The 20,792-nt window shown below is 42.2% G+C and overlaps 1 long non-coding RNA gene across 1 annotated transcript in view; it reads left to right on the plus strand.

Annotated features, from left to right (window-relative positions):
- LOC118360134 (uncharacterized) overlaps window positions 1-20,002 on the plus strand; it is a 60,308-nt gene extending 40,306 nt beyond the window's left edge. The window contains exon 3 of the long non-coding RNA XR_004820817.2: window positions 19,076-20,002. This is a non-coding gene — a long non-coding RNA (uncharacterized LOC118360134). The remainder of the gene's footprint in view (window positions 1-19,075) is intronic.
- Window positions 20,003-20,792: the final 790 nt, after the last annotated feature.

Genomic DNA, 20,792 nt, shown 5'->3' on the forward strand with positions numbered 1-20,792 from the left:
CTAAATAGGAAATAGGGTGCCATTTGGGACGTTGCCAATGTGTCACATTGCTGCAGTGCAGCATCAATCGCTGATCCACTTCTGATCCATTCAAATGAAACAGCAGCGCGTGAGCAGCGTATGGGAGGCCGAACGAAGGCTTCCGGCCAAAGAACTTAATGAAATGACCTCAGGCAGCCCATAAAAAACAAAGCTATGAGTCTAGGTCAAGCACTGGCGTAAATCCCTGAGAGGGAAAAGAGGCATCTTGTGATGATAGTTTAAGCAGGAGGGAAACATTTGATTAAGCCTGGTCACTCAGACATGGAGGGTGTGAGTAGTCTGGTGTCTAAGAAGACAATAACACTTTGACAGAAAACCATTGAGACACGATAATAACACTTTGACCAGTGAGACACGTTTCATTCAACCACACTTGACTAGACAGTCAAGCACTGCATTGGAACACGGCCACCATTCCAATGTTCCCTAGAAACGAATATATTGTCCATAATAGTAATAACACTTTGACAGAAAACGAGTGAAACACGTTTCATTTAACATTTAACCATGCTTGACTACACAGAGTCACACACATTGAACCACCACTTCCATCACTCACTGCAACAGTCCACAGGCAGATCTGTGTAGGCTATGCGCATGGGAAGTGAATGGGCATGTCGAACGAAGTTAGGAATGAACTATAAACTCACTCCACAGCTAGCTTGAAATGTTGCGGATGGAGCCATTCAGTTGTTACCTTTTTGGCGCCTCAACCCGTTGGAACGTTGTCAAGGAGGGCGGTCACGTTTGTTACGAAGCAGAGGATCACTGGTTTTAGCCCTGTACGAGGCAGTCGAACAGTGGAGGAAGCTAAGCTGTTAGCAACACACTGACCCCCTCCGTGACACATGTATGCGCTTAACGATAAACACATCAGGAGACAATCGCATCATTTTCGGAGACATGTTATATATTTTTTTATCAGCATTACAAACATAGCTCTAAGATTATTTTCTCTTTCATGAGATACAGACAGTTGCTTTGCACCATCTCATTTTGTAACTTTTTTTTGTGTAAAAAAATATCTTTATTTCATATTCAATAGGCTTGTTTTTAAAAAAATATTTCCCTAGTTTTTGGGATCAAAAGAGTTGATTAACATCAATACAATACATTACATCACAAATGACTGAGAATTCATTTTATGGAATTTACAATAACAAGAATATCACATTGTTCAACCCTTCCACATTTTATTTAAATGCTTCTTCTCCCTTTTTAGTTTATTTTGAGCTTCTATTACAGTATTAAGATAACATTCTATGATGACCGAATACCCTATGGATAAAAGTTCCACCACAGACGTTCCTTTTACTCAAGAGTCTACGTTTAAAAATGGTTTAGTGTTCTTTTAAAAATGTCTTTCAATTAAAAGCCACACATTATGCTTCAGGATGTTTAACTGGTGTGGCCTCCTAAAGAAAATATCGGGTGACATCCTATGTAGGGCTACGTTTCACATCTTTTTTTTTGCATTACCTGTAGATGGTGAGGAGTGACGTCACTTGACCGGGTTGAGCAGTCGTGCTGGCCATCTCAGAAGGGGTGGACGGCAGGGGGTGATCTCATTGTCCTCGTGTGTCCGGCTCCTTCTGGGTCCACGTTGGAGGACCGTTAACATATATTAACCTTGCTCTCAGGATGAAAAGAGTTGAAAATTGTCTTCTTCTTTTGCGCTCTCACTCCTCGCTCAATGACTGTAATGGTCTCTCTCAGATGTCTTGTCTTCGGCCTTCTGCTGTTTGCATTCCTGATCTGCTGATTCTTCACTGTAAGCTGCCTGTTTTAGAAGGAGTGGCCATTTTTATCACATAGGGTGCATTTGTTCTGGTGTTTTTATATTCTCTGGCTTTGTGGCCAAGGGATCCACAGAGCCAGCATTTGATGGTTGTACATTCTTTGGCTTGATGCAAGGTTACAGATGAAGCAGCTACCTGTCTGGTGTAGAAAACCCTACCACTGTAGATGCCCAAAGCGATTGCATTCGGCACCTTTAACAGCTCTCCTGTCCTTCCCCTCTTCACCTCCACCCTGTACTTTCTCACTCCGTACCAGATCCCATACTTATCGACGGGCTTCACAGCTGGCTGGTAGAATGGTGCGATATCTTTTGATGAAGTCTCCTCTCACCGATGTTCATTGAGGATTCCACCTGCCAGTGCTTCCACTTCTCATCCTGTGACTTGGTTGCATAGATTCCAGGAAGCGGTGCAAAGACGTCTCTGCTTTGAAAACTAGTTCACATTCTTTCCTATTAGCTAAGGCTATGAAACTATAGATGTCACTGGCATTAATCCAATGAGACTCAAACAAAAGGTTATCCCCAATATTATTATTATTATTATTATTATCCCCAACCTATTCTACACTGTGGGCCTTGTTTTCCCCCACATATCTCAGCCGGGTCCAGTACCGTAATGGTAAGGCTTAGGTTGGCTGATCACTGTGGAAGATAAGGAGGGTGGACCACGGCTTACAACCGCGTCCTGACATTGTGTGTTTACTAGTTGAGTTCAAGTGAATTAATTGCCAGGGCTGCACTATAACAAAAGAGTGAATAAGTGTTTTCTAAACTATCTGTCAACAACCTATATAGCTGGCTAGCTAAGCATCAAAACTGAAAGGTGTCTCTGATGCTCCATTTTCCAAGCATATAGCAGCTCTTGTGCCAGTTTTAGATCCACCACAACTTTGTACTTGAGTAGGAACCAACCAACATGGAACCCATAGAATTATAATTAACCAGTGGTGTAAAGTACTTATGTAAAAATACTTAAATGGTTGTTTTCGGTATCTGTACTGTACTTTACTATTTATATTTTACTGCTTTTACTCCACTACATTCCTAAAGAAAATAATGTACCCCATACATTTCCCTGACACCCAAAAGTACTTGTTACATTTTGAATTATTAGCAGGACAGTAAAATGGTCCAATTTACACACTTATCAAGAGAACATCCCTGGTCATCCATACAGCCTCTGATCTAACGGACTCACTAAACGCAAATGCTTTGTTTGTAAATTATGTCTGCGTGTTGAAGTGTGCCCTTGGCTATCCATACATGGAACAAAAAATAATACAATTGTGCCATCTGGTTTGCTTAATATAAGGAATTTGAAATGGTTTATGCTTATGTATATTTAATCAATTACATTGATTTTTGATACTTAAATATATTTAAAATCAAATACTTTTAGACTTTTTCTCAAGTAGTATTTTACTGGGTGACTTTCACTTTTACTTGAGTCATTTTCTATCAAGGTATCTTTACTTTTACTTGGGTATGACAATTGAGTACGTTTTCCACCACTGAGAATTAGTAGAATGGACATCCCCATTCAGGTCAATTATGCCATGATGGGTGGACTGGTGGCCATTTTGAGTGTCCCCATAGTTTTTCTCATTCTATTTCTATGGTGAAACCCAAGTGCAAACATCTCAATGTTCTCAATCAGAACTCTGTGGTTATTGGCTGGACATTCTCCCACATGTTGAGGCTCATTTCCAGCTCAGCATCGGAGCAGAGTATCAGGCCAGAAATGAAATGACAGCGGTTTTCCCCTGAGATGGTTAGGCTGCATCCCAAATGGCACCCTAATTCCCCAAGTGTGTGTTGGTGGACGATGTAGGGAATAGGGTGCCATTTGGGACATATCATTTGTCTCTTATGCAAAACCTTTCAGCAGCTACTCTCACAGACCTCCTCCTCATTCTAATGGCGGTGTTGAAAGCTCTGCAGTCCACTCCGTTGCATAATGGTCAACGAATCAATCGTGTGGTCAATCCTGGACTGATGGACATTCCTTAGTTAATTCGTTCCCCGCCCTGGGGGATGTGGAATACATGGAGCCAGACCCAAAGCTGGTCTGTCAGTCTGCTTTTCTGCCCGATGTTCCAAGAAGTTAAGATCCCTTGGCCTTGAGTCCACCAACACACACACACACACAGAGTCGAGTTCCGTTTGAGTTCTCCAACCAATATGGCCTGGCGAACGGAGCGTCTGTCCATAGAGATGATTACTGTTTTACGAGACACTTTATATTCTCCACGCGGGCCGAGGTGCGAAAAGTTCATCCAAGCAGATGGGGAAAGAAGTGGGCCACAGGCCTTGAGGAGGGGAGGGATGCCAGGTAGCACACGAACAAACACTAGTGATTTGTGGATTGACACATAAAATCCGCAGTCATATCGAGGCGGGCGTGTTTGGGGTCATGAAATACTATGTGGATGAAGGGTGCGTGGGTGGGTGGTTGAATGAAGAGGAAATAATAAAAACGTCCATAAATGTAAAATTCTTGTGAAATCTATATCTACTGGCTACATTGAGGTTTTTCTTTCATTCTTTTTAGGCTATCTGGCATTAGTGCGTAAGCCTTTAAGGTTTAGGGCCTAACTGTACGCGCGCCAAATAGCTTACACTTCAAACGCCAAATGCTTTTGGGAACGGGCAGAAAAAGTTAATGTCGATCCACTGGGGGGAAAAGCACAAAGTCAGAGTTGAATTCAATAAAAGAAAATCTGAGAAATGGAGAATGGAAAATAATGACAAGGGGGGGCAGAAACGTAATGTTTGGGAAAGATTTGGTGAGGTGGTAAAAGAGAATGATAGCAGTGTTATGTATGATGATTATTATTTTCTTTATTTTCCGTTCTCCATTTCGCAGCTTTACTTTTAGGTTTTCCTGCTTACCTCCAGAGCATTACTTGAGCTTGCTCCTACCTTTCCGATTTGGTCCTACATACCGACACGTACGCTACAGTCACAAGACACTGGAGGCAGGGCTTTCTGCTATAGAGCTCCATTTTTATGGAATGGTCTGTCTATCCATGTGATAGACGCAGACTTGGCCTCGACCTTTAAGTCTTTTATTGAAGACTCATCTTTTCAGTAGGTCCTATGATTGAGTGTAGCCCAGGAGTGTGAAGGGGAACGGAAAGGCACTGGAGCAACGAACCACCCTTGCTTGTTCCCCTCTCTCCTCTGGGATTCTCTGCCTCAAACCCTATTACAGGGGCACTGGCTTACTGGTGCTCTTCCATGCCGTCCCTAGGAGCGGTGCGTCACTTGAGTGGGTTGAGTCACTGACGTGATCTTCCTGTCCGGGTTGGCGCACCTACTGGGTTTGTGCCTTGGGGGAGATCTTCGTGGGCTAAACTCAGGATAGTACGTTGGTGGTTGAAGATATCCCTCTAGTGGTGTGGGGGCTGAGCTTTGGCAAAGTGGGTGGGGTTATATCCTGCCTGTTTGACCCCGTCCGGGGGTATCGTCGGACGGGGCCACAGTGTCTCCCGACCTCTCCTGTCTCAGCCTCCAGTATTTATGCTGCAATAGTTTATGTGTCGGGGGGCTAGGGTCAGTCTGTTATATCTGGAGTATTTCTCCTGTCTTATCCGGTGTCCTGTGTGAATTTAAGCATGCACTCTCTAATTCTTTCTTTCTTTCGTTGTGCTGCTGCTCCAGTTTCAACTGTTCTGCCTGTGGCTATGGGACCCTGGCCTGTTCACTGGATGTGCTACCTTGTCCCAGACCTGCTGTTTTCAACTCTTTAGAGACAGCAGGAGCGGTAGAGATACTCTGAATGATCGGCTATGAAAAGCTAACTGACATTTACTCCTGAGGTGTTACGCCAAGCCCTGTGCAACCACTGTGATTATTATTATTTGACCCTGCTGGTCAGCTATGAACATTTGAACATCTTGACCATGTTCCGCTATGATCTCTACCCGGCATCGGCATAAGGGGACTGGCCACCCCTCATAGGCTGGGTTTCTGTACAGCACTTTGTGACAGCTGATGTAAGAAGGGCTTTATTTGATTGATTGATTGTGAGGCGCTATACAAATCGCTGTACAAATTCGACAGTCACAGGACGGGGACTTCAAATAGGCCTATGGCACGTCAAGGGAACTGTAGCTTACTGAACAGATGGGTTCATTTGAAACTGAAATCTGGACACTGACTGAAGCTCTATAACCTCTCACATAGCCTTAATATTAACTTCTGCAGAATTAAGCATTTCTTGCAATAAAATTGTACACTAAATGTAAGTTCTGACTAGGGAACAGGAGTGGAGAAATAGGATTTCTTTCTTTCAACATCTGTAGAGGTGCTATCTTTATCAGCATCATAAAAAGCTGATAGTATATCAACCACATAAAATGTACATCCAAGCTGAACTGAAATATGATCAGAAATATGTCATTCCCACAGCTTTTTATTTCCTTACAACCGATCAAACTGATGTCATTTGGAAATGGTTAGAATGGCGTCAGCTATTTTATTTTATTATTTTGAATTGATCAAAATGGGGGTATTTAGAATACCATATAGGTACAGACCATTGAACAGAACAAGGCTGATGTCAGTAACTTCATTTGGACAAAAATTCAGATAGAACCTTATCATACCAAGCTCTTGAAATAGCCTACCAAAATGTCAGAGATTATAAGCAGAAACAAAATTAAATTAGTAAAAATTTGTGGGTTAGGGTCAGGTGCGGGCCTCAGATTTTCACTGTATCACATATAGTCTGGCGGTTGTGGATGGATTATTAGCAATTGCGGGCGGGCACCTGACACGCGCACCACTAACACACACACACACACACACACACACACACACACACACACACACACACACACACACACACACACACACACACACACACACACACACACACACACACACACACACACACACACACACACACACACACACACACACATAGAGGTAGGGAGTGAGATGATTGGAGAAAGGGACAGTACCTGGACCTGAAGGTAGGAGCTGGCAGCAGTATGGAATATCTGAGGAAGTGTTTATCTGTCACGTCTCGTAAATAGCAAAGACATATGTGAAATTTGGACATATTGTGCTCGATGGATGTCCTGGGGCCGGGCCTCAATGGATGTTCTGGGGCCCACCTCGATGGATGTCTTGGGGCCCGGCTCGATGGATGTCCTGGGGCCTGCCTCGATTGTTGTCCTGGGGCCCTGCCTGGGAGGATGTCCTGGTGCCCCACCTCAATGGATGTCCTGGGGGCCTGCCTGGTGGGATGTCCTGGGGCCCGCCTCAATGGATGTCCTGGGGGCCTGCCTGGTGGGATGTCCTGGGGCCCGCCTCAATGGATGTCCTGGGGCCCGCCTGGGTGGATGTCCTGGGGCCCTGCCTGGCTGCGCGTTTATTTTATTACCGTGCAACCAGGGGGCCCCCAGGACCGAGTTTGGGAAACCCTGCCCTACGGTACTGCCCAGGGATATAGAGATTTATGGCAGGCACCTGTCACAGAGAAATGCAAACGCCTGCTGGTTGGCAGAGCGCCGGGCCATCTCATTGCGCTTGTTGGCGTCCTCCTCCCACTGGAACATCAAACTCCTCCACTGTGTGACCACCGTTGTCCAGGGGAACATTTGGATGACTACCTTCAAATTAACTCTCATCTGACACATCAGGGCTGTCCCCTTTGTGTGTCCTAAATTGTTTCCACGGAGGTGGATGACTATGATATATTCACGGTCAGAAAATATTTCAGAACCCTTCCGCTGAGAACAGCTCATCCATATTTCACACTCCTGTAGTCATCTAGCCAGCTACATTGTATAACTGTGTAGTAAGTATTTTCTTCAGTATTTGTTTCCTTGCTCTCGCCATCAGTAGGATTATGAGCTGGGATTTTAACAATCAACGCATGACATTGTGAGTGTTCAAAAGCTGTTGCTGTATTATAATATAATGTATAATAATGTTGCATAATCATCCTTCCGGTGTAAAAACCATGGAAATTAAAAAATAAATGTTAACACCATCTTTTCACATGTGAGGAGAATAACAAATCAAAGTGTATTTGTCATGTGCTCTGAATACAATAGGTGTAGACCTTACAGTGAAATGCTTACTTACATTTCAACCCCACATGTGAATATGGAAATTCCACATCTGAAAGTGAAGTTTTCACAGTTGTAGTTTTCTTAAATATGAAACTGCAAATTAGATTTTCACTTTCAAATGCGAGATTACATGTGAAAAACAATCACATGTGAAAAAAAAAAAGAAAAACTACATTTGCAAATGTTAAATTACACGTGACTGATTTTCAAACGTGAACTTGCAATGTTTTTCACATGGATATCTGATTTTCACATGGAAAAGTTGTTATTAACATGTGAAACTACCAATTTCACATGTGAAACTGAAATTCACATGTGAGGTGAAAACATGTTATTCTCCTCACATGTGAAAGAGTGTTAACATGTGAACTCTAAATGTAATACATGTGAATATGTGGTTTTACATGTGAAATTCAAGCTCAACATGTGAAAATAGCTATTTCACATGTTGTCACATCCTGCCCATAGAAAGACAGTATTTTCTATAGTAGAGTAGGTCAGGGCGTGACATAGTCTAGTTTATTATTTCTAGGTTTATTTTTCTACGTTGGTGTTTGTGTATGATTCCCAATTAGAGGCAGCTGGTAATCGTTGTCTCTAATGGGGATCATACTTAAGTTGCATTTTTCCACCTGTGGGTTATGGGATATAGTTTATGTTTAGTTGCCTGATCGCACTGCATTGTCGTCACGGTTTGTTTATTCTTTATTTGTTTTGTATTTACTTAAGTTTCACTTTATTCATTAAAAGTATGTGGAACTCAAAGTACGCTGCGCCTTGGTCCGACCATCATTATTACGAACATTGTGACACATGTGAAAATGTGATTTTGACACGTGAAACTACAAATTTGAAAAGTTTTTTGATGTGCTTCTCCAAAAATGATTGTTGGAACTTCAATGTCTCCCTCCACAATTTGCTTTTTTTACACTATTTTTCCACACTTGCAATCCCCCCATCTGTCTCCTTCTGCAACTATTCCATTGTAAACAGGAGGGGAAAGAACAGGAAAAACCAGAGACAGTATTTCAAGCATGAAAAATGGATGGAACACAGTGGAGCAGAACATTATAGATATCTTCGAGAGAGAGAAAGAAAGATATTCTAGTGCCGTCATAATATCCTACATTGTATGCATACATGTCTTATACATGACATGATCAAGATAAATCAGACCAACGTGAATCAGCTTCTACAATGTGATGGTTGTGGGAAGGCTGTGTTTAGTGTGTGATATAGAGTGTGCTGCATTCAGGAGGGAGTGTATTTACAGTGTGTGGATTGAATATGCAGATGGGGAAAACAATCTGCCCCAAATGGCATCCTATGCCCTATACATTGTCTTGCAAAAGTATTCAACCCCTTTGGCGTTTTTCCTATTTTGTTGCATTACAAACAGTAATTTAAATAGATTTGTATTTGTATTTCATGTAATGAACATACACAAAATAGTCCAAATTGGTATAGTGAAATCTAAAAAATTACTTGTTTCAAAAAATTATAAAAAATACAAACCGGAAAAGTTGTACATGCATATGTATTCACCCCCTTTGATATGAAGCCCCTTAAGATCTGGTGCAACCAATTACCTTCAGAAGTCACATAATTAGTTAAATAAAGTCCACCTGTGTGCAATCTAAGTGTCACATGATCTGTCACATGATCTCAGTATATATACACTTGTACTGAAATGCCCCAGAGTCTGCAACACCCCTAAGCAAGGGGTACCATGAAGACCAAGGAGCTCTCCAAACCGGTCAGGGACACAGTTGTGGAGAAGTACAGATCAGTGTTGCGTTATAAAAAAAATATCAGAAATTTTGAACATCCCACAGAGCACCATTGAATCCATTGTTTAAAAATGGAAAGAATATGGCACCACAACAAACCCACCAAGAGAGGGCCACCCACTCAAACTCGCGGACCAGGCAAGGAGGACATTAATCAGAGCGGCAACAAAGAGACCAAAGATAATCATGAAGGAGCTGCAAAGCTCCACAGTGGAGATTATAGTATCTGTCCATAGGACCACTTTAAGCCATCCACTCCACAGAGCTGGGCTTTACAGAATAGTGACCAGAAAAAAGCCATTGCTTGAAGAAAGAAATAAGCAAACACGTTTGGTGTTCGCCAAAAGGCATGTGGGAGACTCCCCAAACATATGGAAGAAGGTACTCTGGTCAGATGAGACTACAATTGAGCTTGTTGGCCATCAAGGACTATGTCTGACACAAACCCAACACCTCTCATCATCCCGAGAACACTATCCCCACAGTGAAGCATGGTGGTGGCAGCATCATGCTGTGGGGATGTTTTTCATCGGCAGGGACTGGGACACTGGTCAGAATTGAAGGAATGATGGATGGTGCTAAATACAAATTCTTGAGATTTCAGTCTTCCAGAGATTTGAGACTGGGATGGAGGTTCACCTTCCAGCAGGACAATGACCCTAAGCATACTGCTAAAGCAACACTCGACTGGTTTAAGGGGAAACATTCAAATGTCTTGGAATGGCCTAGTCAAAGCCCAGACCTCAATCCAATTGAGAATCTGTGGTATGACTTAAAGATTGCTGTACACCAGCGGAACCCATCCAACTTGAAGGAGCTGGAGCAGTTTTGCCTTGAAGAATGGGCAAAAATCCTAGAGGCTAGATGTGCTAAGCTTATAGAGACACACCTCGAGAGATTTGCAGCTATAATTGCTGCAAAAGGTGGCTCTACAAAGTATTGACTTTGGGGGGTGAATAGTTATGCACGCTCAAGTTTTCTGTTTTTTTTTGTCTTATTTCTTGTTTGTTAATACAATAAAGAATGTTTAGCATCAAAGTGGTAGGCATGTCGTGTAAATTAAATGATACAATCCCCCCCAAAATAAATTTTAATTCAGGTTGTAAGGTAACAAAATAGGAAAAATGCCAGTGGGGGTGAATACTTTTGCAAGCCACTGTATACTGCACTTATTTTGATCAAAGCTCTGTGGGCCCTGGTCAAAAGTAGTTCACTATATAGGAAATAGGGTGCCATTTGGGACACAAGATACAGATGCTGTGGGAGGGTGAATGGGAGTCATTTCACAGAGCCAAATATTTGGGTCTCTGTACTACCTACCACTTGTATTGATGAAACTAGCTGCTTAAGTGTGTGTGGGTGTGTGCCTGCACATGCGCGTGTTTGTGTGCGTGAATGTGTCCGCACGTGCATGTGTGTCCTGTCTTCTATTTATTATAGGGAGTTCCTATGCTGATTATTGGCTGCAACCAATTAGAGGCCTGGAGAGAGGAGAGGAAGGGCGATGTGAAGGTAGAGGAACAGGGGATTACTTTTACTCCTTTGTTTAGATCTAGAGTAACTGTCTGAATCCCATTACAGCATTAGCAAACCCGGGGGAGAACAGCTGAATAAAAGGCAGAAAGAGAAATCCAAAGGGATGGAAAGCAGGCGAATGAAAGACAGATGTGGTGATAGATGGATGGCCAGATGGCACGGAAGAGAGACTATACGATAAAGGTGTATCAACCTCACGTCACCATTACAAAAGGATCTAGACACACAACTAGAAGCCCAAAGCTCTATATCGCATGTCAAACTCTCCACCGAGTGTCTGCGGGATTTCACCCCTCCCTTGTTTGATTGATGAATTAAGGTCACTAATTAGTCAGCAACTCCCCACATCTGGTTGTCTAGGTCTTAATTGGAAGGAAAAAACAAAAACCTGCAAACACTAGGCCTTCCATGGAATGGGTTTGACACCCCTGGTCTATATAATTGAGCAGGAAGACTCCAACAATATTGATGGACTGACCAAACTTTTCTCCTGGACATTTTAGAGCCAATGAGAGCCAATGTATGGAGCCAATGTAAAGACTGTGAAGACATAGAGTATAGACCAAGTTGTAAATAAACCTCTAGAAAGCTCTGAGAGTAAGCCCCAATTATGTTTATAATGATGTACATAAACTGACTATATGTATAATATAGTTCTTCAGAAAGGAAACCCCACGTACACGTTTAAAGATGCACTATGGAGAAATTGCTCCGCCATTTCCTGGTTGCTAAAATGCTAATAGTTTGCCTAATTTCAGTTTATGTGACATAACAAGCACTTAGGCTATAGTGTAGAGCAGTGGTCACCAAACTACGGCCCGCGGGCCGGATACGGCCCGTCAGCACATTTGGCCCGGCCCTCTGAACAATACCAGAGACGCTATCGAATTTTTTTCCTATTTGGCCTCCAGAAAAAAAATCCTAGGCCCGGCCCTGTCAAAGAGAGAACGGAATAATGGCGAAAAGGTTAGGTAAGAGAAAAATTGATTCAGAATGCAGGGTATTTAACCTGCAGTGGACAAACGATTATTTTTTGTTCAATGCAAAGAAAAGGCTGTTTGTCTCATCTGTCAAGAGACGGTGGCGGTATTCAAAGAATACAATCTTCGCCGACACTATGAATCCCGTCACAAAGACAAGTACGATAGCTTGCAAGGCCAAATACGAGCAGACAAACTCTCAAAGCTAAAAAGTGGACTACTATCTCAGCAGAATACATTTGTACGCCAAGCTCAGCTGAACCAGGCATCTGTTCGGGCCAGCTTTCGGGTTGCTAAACTGATAGCAAGAAGCGGTAAGCCTTTCACTGACGGAGAGTTTGTTAAGAAATGTATGGATGCTGTCGCGGAGGAGGTGTGTCCCGAGAAGAAAGATGCATTTAATGCCGTAAGTCTGTCGGCGAGTACAATCACCAGACGCGTTGAAGAAATCAAAACAAAACGGTCCCAGAGCTGATCGACCCAGAATGGAAATGGCACCTCGCATTTTTAACAGACGTGACAGAAATACTTAACAGCCTTAACTTGCAGTTACAAGGCGAGGGGAAACTCATTTGCGACATGTATTCACACATAAAAGCATTTGAGGTGAAATTAGCGCTGCTTTTGGAACAAGTGAAAAAGCGCAACTTCGTCCATCTTCCTGCTACGCAAAACCTGTCGACAGAGAACCCAGCGGTCCCGTTCCCAGCTGAAAAGTGCGTGGAAGCACTGGAAATGCTGAAGGCGGAGTTCGGTGTGCGATTCAGTGAACTACATGTTCATGCAAAAGAAATCCGTCTTTTTCAGAACCCCTTTGTTGCCGACATTGATGAAGCCCAGCCTTCATATCAGTTTGAGTTGGCTGAGTTACAGAACTGTGATGTTCTGAAAGACTCATTCAAGCCCAACAGTCTCATTGACTTCTATGCCGCCCTCCCAAACGACACATATCCAAACATCAAAAAACACGCAATGAAAATGTCCACAGTTTTTGGCAGCACGTATATCTGCGAGAGAACCTTTTCTCGCATGAAACTGCTGAAAACCCCGATGAGATCAAGATTGACAGATGAACATTTGCATCAGTGCTTGAGACTGGCTGTAACTAGAATGGAACCTGATATTCAACTTCTCACCAGCCAGATGCAGGCCCACAGTTCACACTGATGAACATACATAGGTAAGCTCACTTTTCTGACTTGAATGAGTCATTCTGAGCATAAACAAATATAATCATAATAAAATCTACTGGGATAAAATCCATCTTTACAACCATACTGGTAGTGAAATGTATTGTGCTGTGTAGGTGCTGTATCACTTAGTTCAGTTTCTCAACCTGCTTCTTTTGTGGTTTCACAGGGAAGTTGATGAGAGAGAGCTGCAAACAGCGGTGTCTACAAGCCTACTGGAACCTACAAAAGGATTATAAGGAAGGAACACAAGAACTTTAAGAGACTGCTCATATGTGTCAGAGAGATTCTGCTCTGACAACTGAGCTGAACTTTTATCTGTTAAGATTGTGCATGGCACGACAGAAAGTTAATGTTCCATGGCTTTTTTTTCTATGAAGAACCCAGAGAGTTATTTAGTTATTATTTATTTCCTGTTTTTTCTGTGAAGAACTCAGAGAGGGTTATTTAGTTATTATTTATTTCATTAATAGTGTTATTATTTGTTTCCTGACTTTTTTTTCTGTAAAGAACCTGGAAAGGGTTATTTGGTTGTGTGGCTTTCTGGAAAACAATACATTTTTTAAGCTCCCCTACGATCGTCACACTTTTTCTGTTACAAACTGACACCGGCCCCCCATCAGAGAAGGGAAAAGTTATGTGGCCCTCACAGGAAAAAGTTTGGGGACCCCTGGTGTAGAGAATCATTGTGCTATCTAAACTGCTGTGAAATATATTTTCCATAGCCAAAAATGTTGTATTTTCAGCTGTTCCAAGTTTGTGTACAAAACCGAAAGTAAAAGACGCAAAAACAAAACTTAAGAACTGGAAGTATTGAAATAGCGCACAAAGAAAAGATATACCGCTTCTTAGACTTGCTTTCAATGAGAATGACAGATCTATAACACACATTTCTATGTGAATTTGGTCAGGTTGCCCAAAAAGTTACATATTGCAGCTTTAACCATTTATTAGGAAAGATTACAATGCATAGTCTTGGCGTTGAGTCTCTGCTCCTTCAGGGTAGCTCACTACCAGAGCGAAGCGTCATATTAAAATAACTACAGGCAGTGAGCACAATATGTTATACCAAATCCCCTGAAAAGAAGAAACACAGAACCCAGACAGGTGGAGGTTGTGGTGGGATTTCAGAAGAAAACAAGCATAGTGAGTAATTGCTAGTTACAGATAGTTAGCAGCAAGAGACACCAGAACTGGTCAGGTTAAGTAGACTGCATATACAGTGCCTTCAGAAAATATTCATAGCCCTTGACTTATTCCCAATTTTTGTGTTACAGTTTGAATTCAAAATTGATTACATATATCTCACCCATCTACACTCAATGCCCCATAATGCCAAAGTGAAAACATGTTTTTAGACATCTCCCATCTGGTGTATAGCCGACTTAACCAGGTTTTTCCTGTGCTTAGCTCCAGTCTGTTTATTCTTTATCCTGAAAAACTTCCATGTCCTTAACGATTACAAATATACCCATAACATGATTCAGCCCACAGTTATGTTATGAAGAAGTAATGGATAAGAAGTTAATGCTTTACCGCGTTTTATGCAGTATTACTTTAGTGCCTTGTTGCAAACAGGATGCATTTTCTTGAATATTTTTTATTCTGTTCAGGCCTCTTTTATTTTCACTCTGTCAATTAGGTTAGTATTGTGGCGTAACTACAGTGCTGACTGTTTTAAAGTCACCATTGGCCTCATGGTGAAACCCCTGAGCGGTTTCCTTCTTCTCCGGCAACTGAGTTAGGAAGAACGCCTGTATCTTGTAGTGACTGGATGTATTGATACACCAACCAAAGTGTAATTATTAACTTCACCATGCTCAAAGGATATTCCATGTCTGCTTTTTTATTTTATTTTTTACAAATCTACCAATAGGTGCCTTCTTTGCAAGGCATTGGAAAACCGCCCTGGTCTATGCTTGAAATTCAATGCTCGACTGAGGGCTCTTACAATTATCTGTATCATTGTAGTCATTCAAAAAAGTCCATGCAACTTATTATGTGACTTGTTAAGCAACTTTCGACTCCTGAACTTATGTATGCTTGCCATAATGAAGGGGTTGAATATTTCAGCTTTTCATTTTTTATTCATTTGTAAACATTTTCGAAAAGCACAATTCCACTTTGACATTGTGTATTGTGTGTAGGCCAGTGATGACAAATCGAAATTTAATCCATTTGAAATTCAGGCTGTAACACAACAAAATGTGGAAAACTTAAAGGGGTGTGAATGGTTTTTGAAGGCACTGTAAGTAGAATGTGAATTCAATGGGTGCAATTCCCGCTAACGCGATCAGCTGATGCCACCACACTCAGGTTTCCCTACTGAACCGGCTTTTCTTTATTTCCTGCCAAAACCAGCACCTGGATCTAGATGCGCTGCTGTTTTTTGTTTTGCACTGAATATATACATGTATTTGAATGTACTTTATGATTAGCCCTCCTCGTAGGCTATAACCTGGGGTTGATTATCTTACGCGTCATCGAACTGAATGAAGGAGTGAACAAATTAAATAATGAACGAATGAATGACTGATCCAAAAAAAACAACCAAGAAATGAATGAATAGTTTATTTAATGGTTTATGTCAAGTCGACTTTAGCTACCCATTCCTTACGTTCTATCATGAGGTTTTGAACAAGCTAATTCATCTTTGCACAGGTTGTATTGCTACAAAGGTGAGTGGTGTGTTTTGTATCAGAAATATGTTCACGTCTATAGGCTACGAGAGGTGACAGGAGGCGGCAGAATGTTCAGACCAATGTTCCATCTGATGCCAAGGTGTGTGTGTGTGTGTTCCAGTGTGTGTGTGTGCGTGCCTCTGTGTGTGTGTGTGTTCCAGTGTGTTCCAGTGTGTGTGTGTGTGTGTGTGTGTGTGTGTGTGTGTGTGTGTGTGTGTGTGTGTGTGTGTGTGTGTGTGTGTGTGTGTGTGTGTGTGTGTGTGTGTGTGTGTGTGTGTGTGTGTACGGTACATGTTCCACATACAGTCCACATACTTCTAATATCCAGAGTATATGTAGGTGAACGCTGACATAATTCACTTAATGATGATGATGATTATGTTTGTTTATGAGTGGAGGTGGATAATTTGGCTGTGGTTGAATGAGAGTGTTGTCAGTGGGAGCCCTGAGCGGAACAGGAAGAGACAAGGAAAGAGGGAGAAGGAGAGAAAGGGAGTGGGGTGAATAGTGCTCTGTTAGGGAGGGGAGAGGGAGACAAGAGAAGGACTCTTGTGGTATTTTTTACACGTCAGTGTGGTTCCAAGACCGAGTGATAATGTGTGTGCGCTTGTGCCTGTGCGTGTCTGTCCATCCGTCTGTCTGACAGTGTCTCTGTCTGTGTGCCTCTGTGTCTGCATCCGTGTGAGTCTGCGTGTGTTTCTGTCTTGAATTGCTGGGTTCTCCTCTGGTGTATAATTTATTTCAAACCGTTACGCCTAATGTTCTAAATGTCACCCGGTGATTGATTATGGCTTAATTCTCAGTTCATAATTCAACGGACGTCCTTAGAAATGTCTGGCCTATGAAAACAAGCCGAGGTGCGTTTAAAGGCCCAGTCTTGCGTTTTCCACTATTTTGACTTACTATGGGACAAAGTTACAGGTAACTGCCAAAATAATGTAAATGAGTGATACAAAGTATATTGAAAGCAGGTGCTTCCACAAAGGTGTGGTTCCTGAGTTAATTAGGCAATTAACATCCCATCATGCTTAGGGTCATGTAAAAAATGCTGGGCAGGCCATTATTTTGGACATTATTTTGGCTAGCATGGCTGTGCCCTCATAGGATGACAACGCCCCCATCCAAAGGGCACGAGTGGTCACTGAATGGTTTGAATAGAATGAAAACAATGAAAACCACATACCATGGCTGTCTTACTCACCAGATCTCATTCCATTTGAACACTTATGGGAGTTTCTGGAGCGATGCCTAAGACAGCGTTTTCCACCACCATCAACAAAATAGCAAATTATTGAAGAATGGCGTCGCATCCCTCCAAGAGTTGTAGAATCTATGTCAAAGTGCATTGAAGCTGTTCTGGCTCGTGGTGCCCCAACATGACACTTGATGTTACCTGTACATACTAACACTCTCCCACAGACCTTGTAAATCTAAGCTGTATTTGTCTCATTAGTGTTGGTTTTGGATAGAGAAACTGTGGGCGCATCCCAAATGGCACCCTATTCATTATTTAGTGCACTACTAGTCACAACAGAGCCCTATTGGCCCTGGATAAAAGTAGCGCACTGAATACGTAGTATGGTGCCATTTAAAACACAAACAACAGGGCTAGCCGACAAGAGGTGTCGTCATAATAGAGAAAGGCCATCTTGACGAACGTTCAGGAAATTAAGCGTAATTACAGAACAGACATTACTCTGCAATTACCCTATCTTAGAGAAATCAATGTGATTTTCAAACATTACATTTACCATGCTTTCATAGCACTGCCATCATGCAAAGAAAGCATAGGCTACATACATATACCATAACCGATAATACGATTTGCTTTAAAGGTTTTTATCAGCAAATAGCCCATCTCAGGCCAACATACGGGCTTTGAAGTGGGGTTAAACAATGTGGGAACAATTTATGTTGTTGAGCAGATTTGAAAGTTTCCTGAGTCCTGGAAGAGCTGTTTCTCATTATTCAACAGCAGAGAGGAAAGGGGAAGGAGAGGGTCGGAGGGAGAGAGGGGGATGAAAGGAAGGAGAGGAGTGAAGGAGGGAGGCCAATGGAAAGAAACCAAGGCGCTACACAGAGCATCAAACACACTGAATGGACAGCGAGCTGTTTTGTTTGTATTTTATCTCTAAAATGTAGTGGTTGCAGTATGTAGCGATACAAGGTTAAATGGAAGAGAGATGGGGGGGATATATAGTGAAGGGGAGAGAGAAGGGGGAGGGAGAGAGCGTGCAGCGCACAAGAGAGGAAGAGAAATAGATGTATCAGCAAAGAGAGAGAGAGGGGGAGAGAGGAGGGAGCAAGAGGGGGAGAAAAAGAAAGAGAGAGTGAGAGAGAGAGAAAGTGACAGAGATAAGAGAGAAGCAGCAAAAGAGAGAGGCAGTGAATGAGGGAGAGGGAGAGAGATTCTGTTCATCTCACATTACAGTCAATGAAACATTAAGTGTGTCAGTCAGCATAGTTTAGTGTGTGTTAGTGTTGGGATCAGTTTACTGAATAATGAATATGATTACATGGACAGGGGTGACTTGATACTAGATCAGCAATACTACTCTGAGACACTCACTCTGGGCCCTGGGTTCAAATAGCATTTGTTTTCCTTTCAACTATGTCAAGGGTTTGATTGCTCAGAGTGCCAGATGAGATGTGTGGTTTTTGCACTTTTGGGACTATTCCATTGGTTCCATCGCACCAGCCAAGCTCAATCAAGCACAGCACAAAACATTTGAGAGAAAACCCGTCCCATTTGAATCCAGGTCTGAACAGAACAGAACAATATTAATCCACCCTGTGTCACTGATCCCTCTCGCCATTGACATCTCCTTCTCTCTCTCTCTCTCTCTCTCTCTCTCTCTCTCTCTCTCTCTCTCTCTCTCTCTCTCTCTCTCTCTCTCTCTCTCTCTCTCTCTCTCTCTCTCTCTCTCTCTCTCTCTCTCTCTCTCTTGCTCTCTCTCTCTCTCATTCAGATCTACTTTCAGAGAACAGCAGCTTGATGCCAACCTGAGGAGGGAGGGATGTGTATAGTATCTGTAAATGAATGTGTTTATGATGACTTTCCCATAAACCCTCAGGGAAATATGACCCCCCTAGTTCCCAGGCCAGGGTGTTTGTGTGTGTGTGTGTGTGTGTGTGTGCTCACACATGCTTATGTGTATGCTCACGTGCGAGCATGTTTGTTCCCAAGAAAGAGAGGTCCAACTGCGGGTTCAGACCCTGTTCTGTCCTGGCTGTGGTGGAAAAAGTACCCAATTGTCATACTTAAGTAAAAGTAAAGATACCTTAATAGAAAATGACTCAAGTAACAGTGAAAGTCACCCAGTAAAATAATAGTTGAGTAAAAGTCTAAAAGTATTTGGTTTTAAATATACTTAAGTCTCATAAGTAAATGTAATTGCTCAAATATATTTTTTACTTAAATAAAAGTAAAAATATAAATTATTTAAAAAATTCCTTATATTAAGCAAACCAAACGGCATGATTCTTGTTTTTTCCCAATTACGGATAGCTAGGGGCACACTCCAACACTCTGACATAATTTACAAACAAAGCATTTGTATTTAGTCCGTCTGCAGATCAGATGTGGTAGGAATGACCAGGGATTGTCACGCCCTGACCATAGAGAGCCCTCGGGGTTCTCTATGGTGTTTTAGGTCAGCGCGTGACTAGGGGGGTTTCTAGGTATTCTATTTCTATGTTGGTGTGTGTCTATGGTTCCCAATTGGAGACAGCTGATGATCGTTACCTCTAATTGGGGATCATACTTTGTTTGTCCTTTTTCCCACCTGCGATGTGGGATATTGTTTTGTGTGAGTGCCTATGTGCGCCGTGTATTTTACGATCGTTATGTCTTTGTTGTTTTGGAAGTCTCACGATCATTAAAATGTGGAACTCTACTCATGCTGCGCCTTGGTCCAATTATTCATACGACGGTCTTGACATAGATTTTCTCTTTTAAGTGTGTGAATTAGACAATTTTCCTGTCCTGATAAGCAGTCAAAATGTGACGAGTACTTTTGGGTGTCAGGGGAAATGTATGGAGTAGAAAGTACATTATTTTCTTTAGGAATGTAGTGGAGTAAAAGTTGTCAAAAATATAAAAAGTAAAGTACAGTTAAGTACTTTACACCACTGGCTATGACCAGGCATTATGTCCTCAGGTCTAACAGTGAATTGTTTGTAACTGTGCATGGTGTCTCCATGGATATTTGTAGTCACATTTAGAGTTGGGGGATTCTCTGGTGGTAAACTGCTCTCTGATTAGAGCTGTGTCCGAAATGGCACCCTATTCCCTACATACAGTAGTGCCCTACTTTTGTCCAGAGCCCTATGGGAAAAGGGTGGCTTTTCAGATGAAGCATAGGCCTTGTATTACCAGTAGAGCTGGAAAGTGACCTCACAGACACAGTTAAGATTTGATTTGATTTGACTTATGATCCTGGATCCCCCTCACCACCACCAGACACACACACACACACACACACACACACACACACACACACACACACACACACACACACGTCAATAAGGATAGGATGAGCTCCGGGGCATCCTTTTTCCATTGATCATCCTTGAGATGTTTCTACAACTTCGAGTCCACCTGTGGTAATTTCAATTGATTGGACATGGTTTGGAAAGGCACACACCTGTCTATATAAGGTCCCACAGTTGACAGTGCATGCCAGA

This window comes from Oncorhynchus keta, chromosome 27 (assembly GCF_023373465.1).
Source record: "Oncorhynchus keta strain PuntledgeMale-10-30-2019 chromosome 27, Oket_V2, whole genome shotgun sequence".
NCBI classification, from domain to species: domain Eukaryota; kingdom Metazoa; phylum Chordata; class Actinopteri; order Salmoniformes; family Salmonidae; genus Oncorhynchus; species Oncorhynchus keta.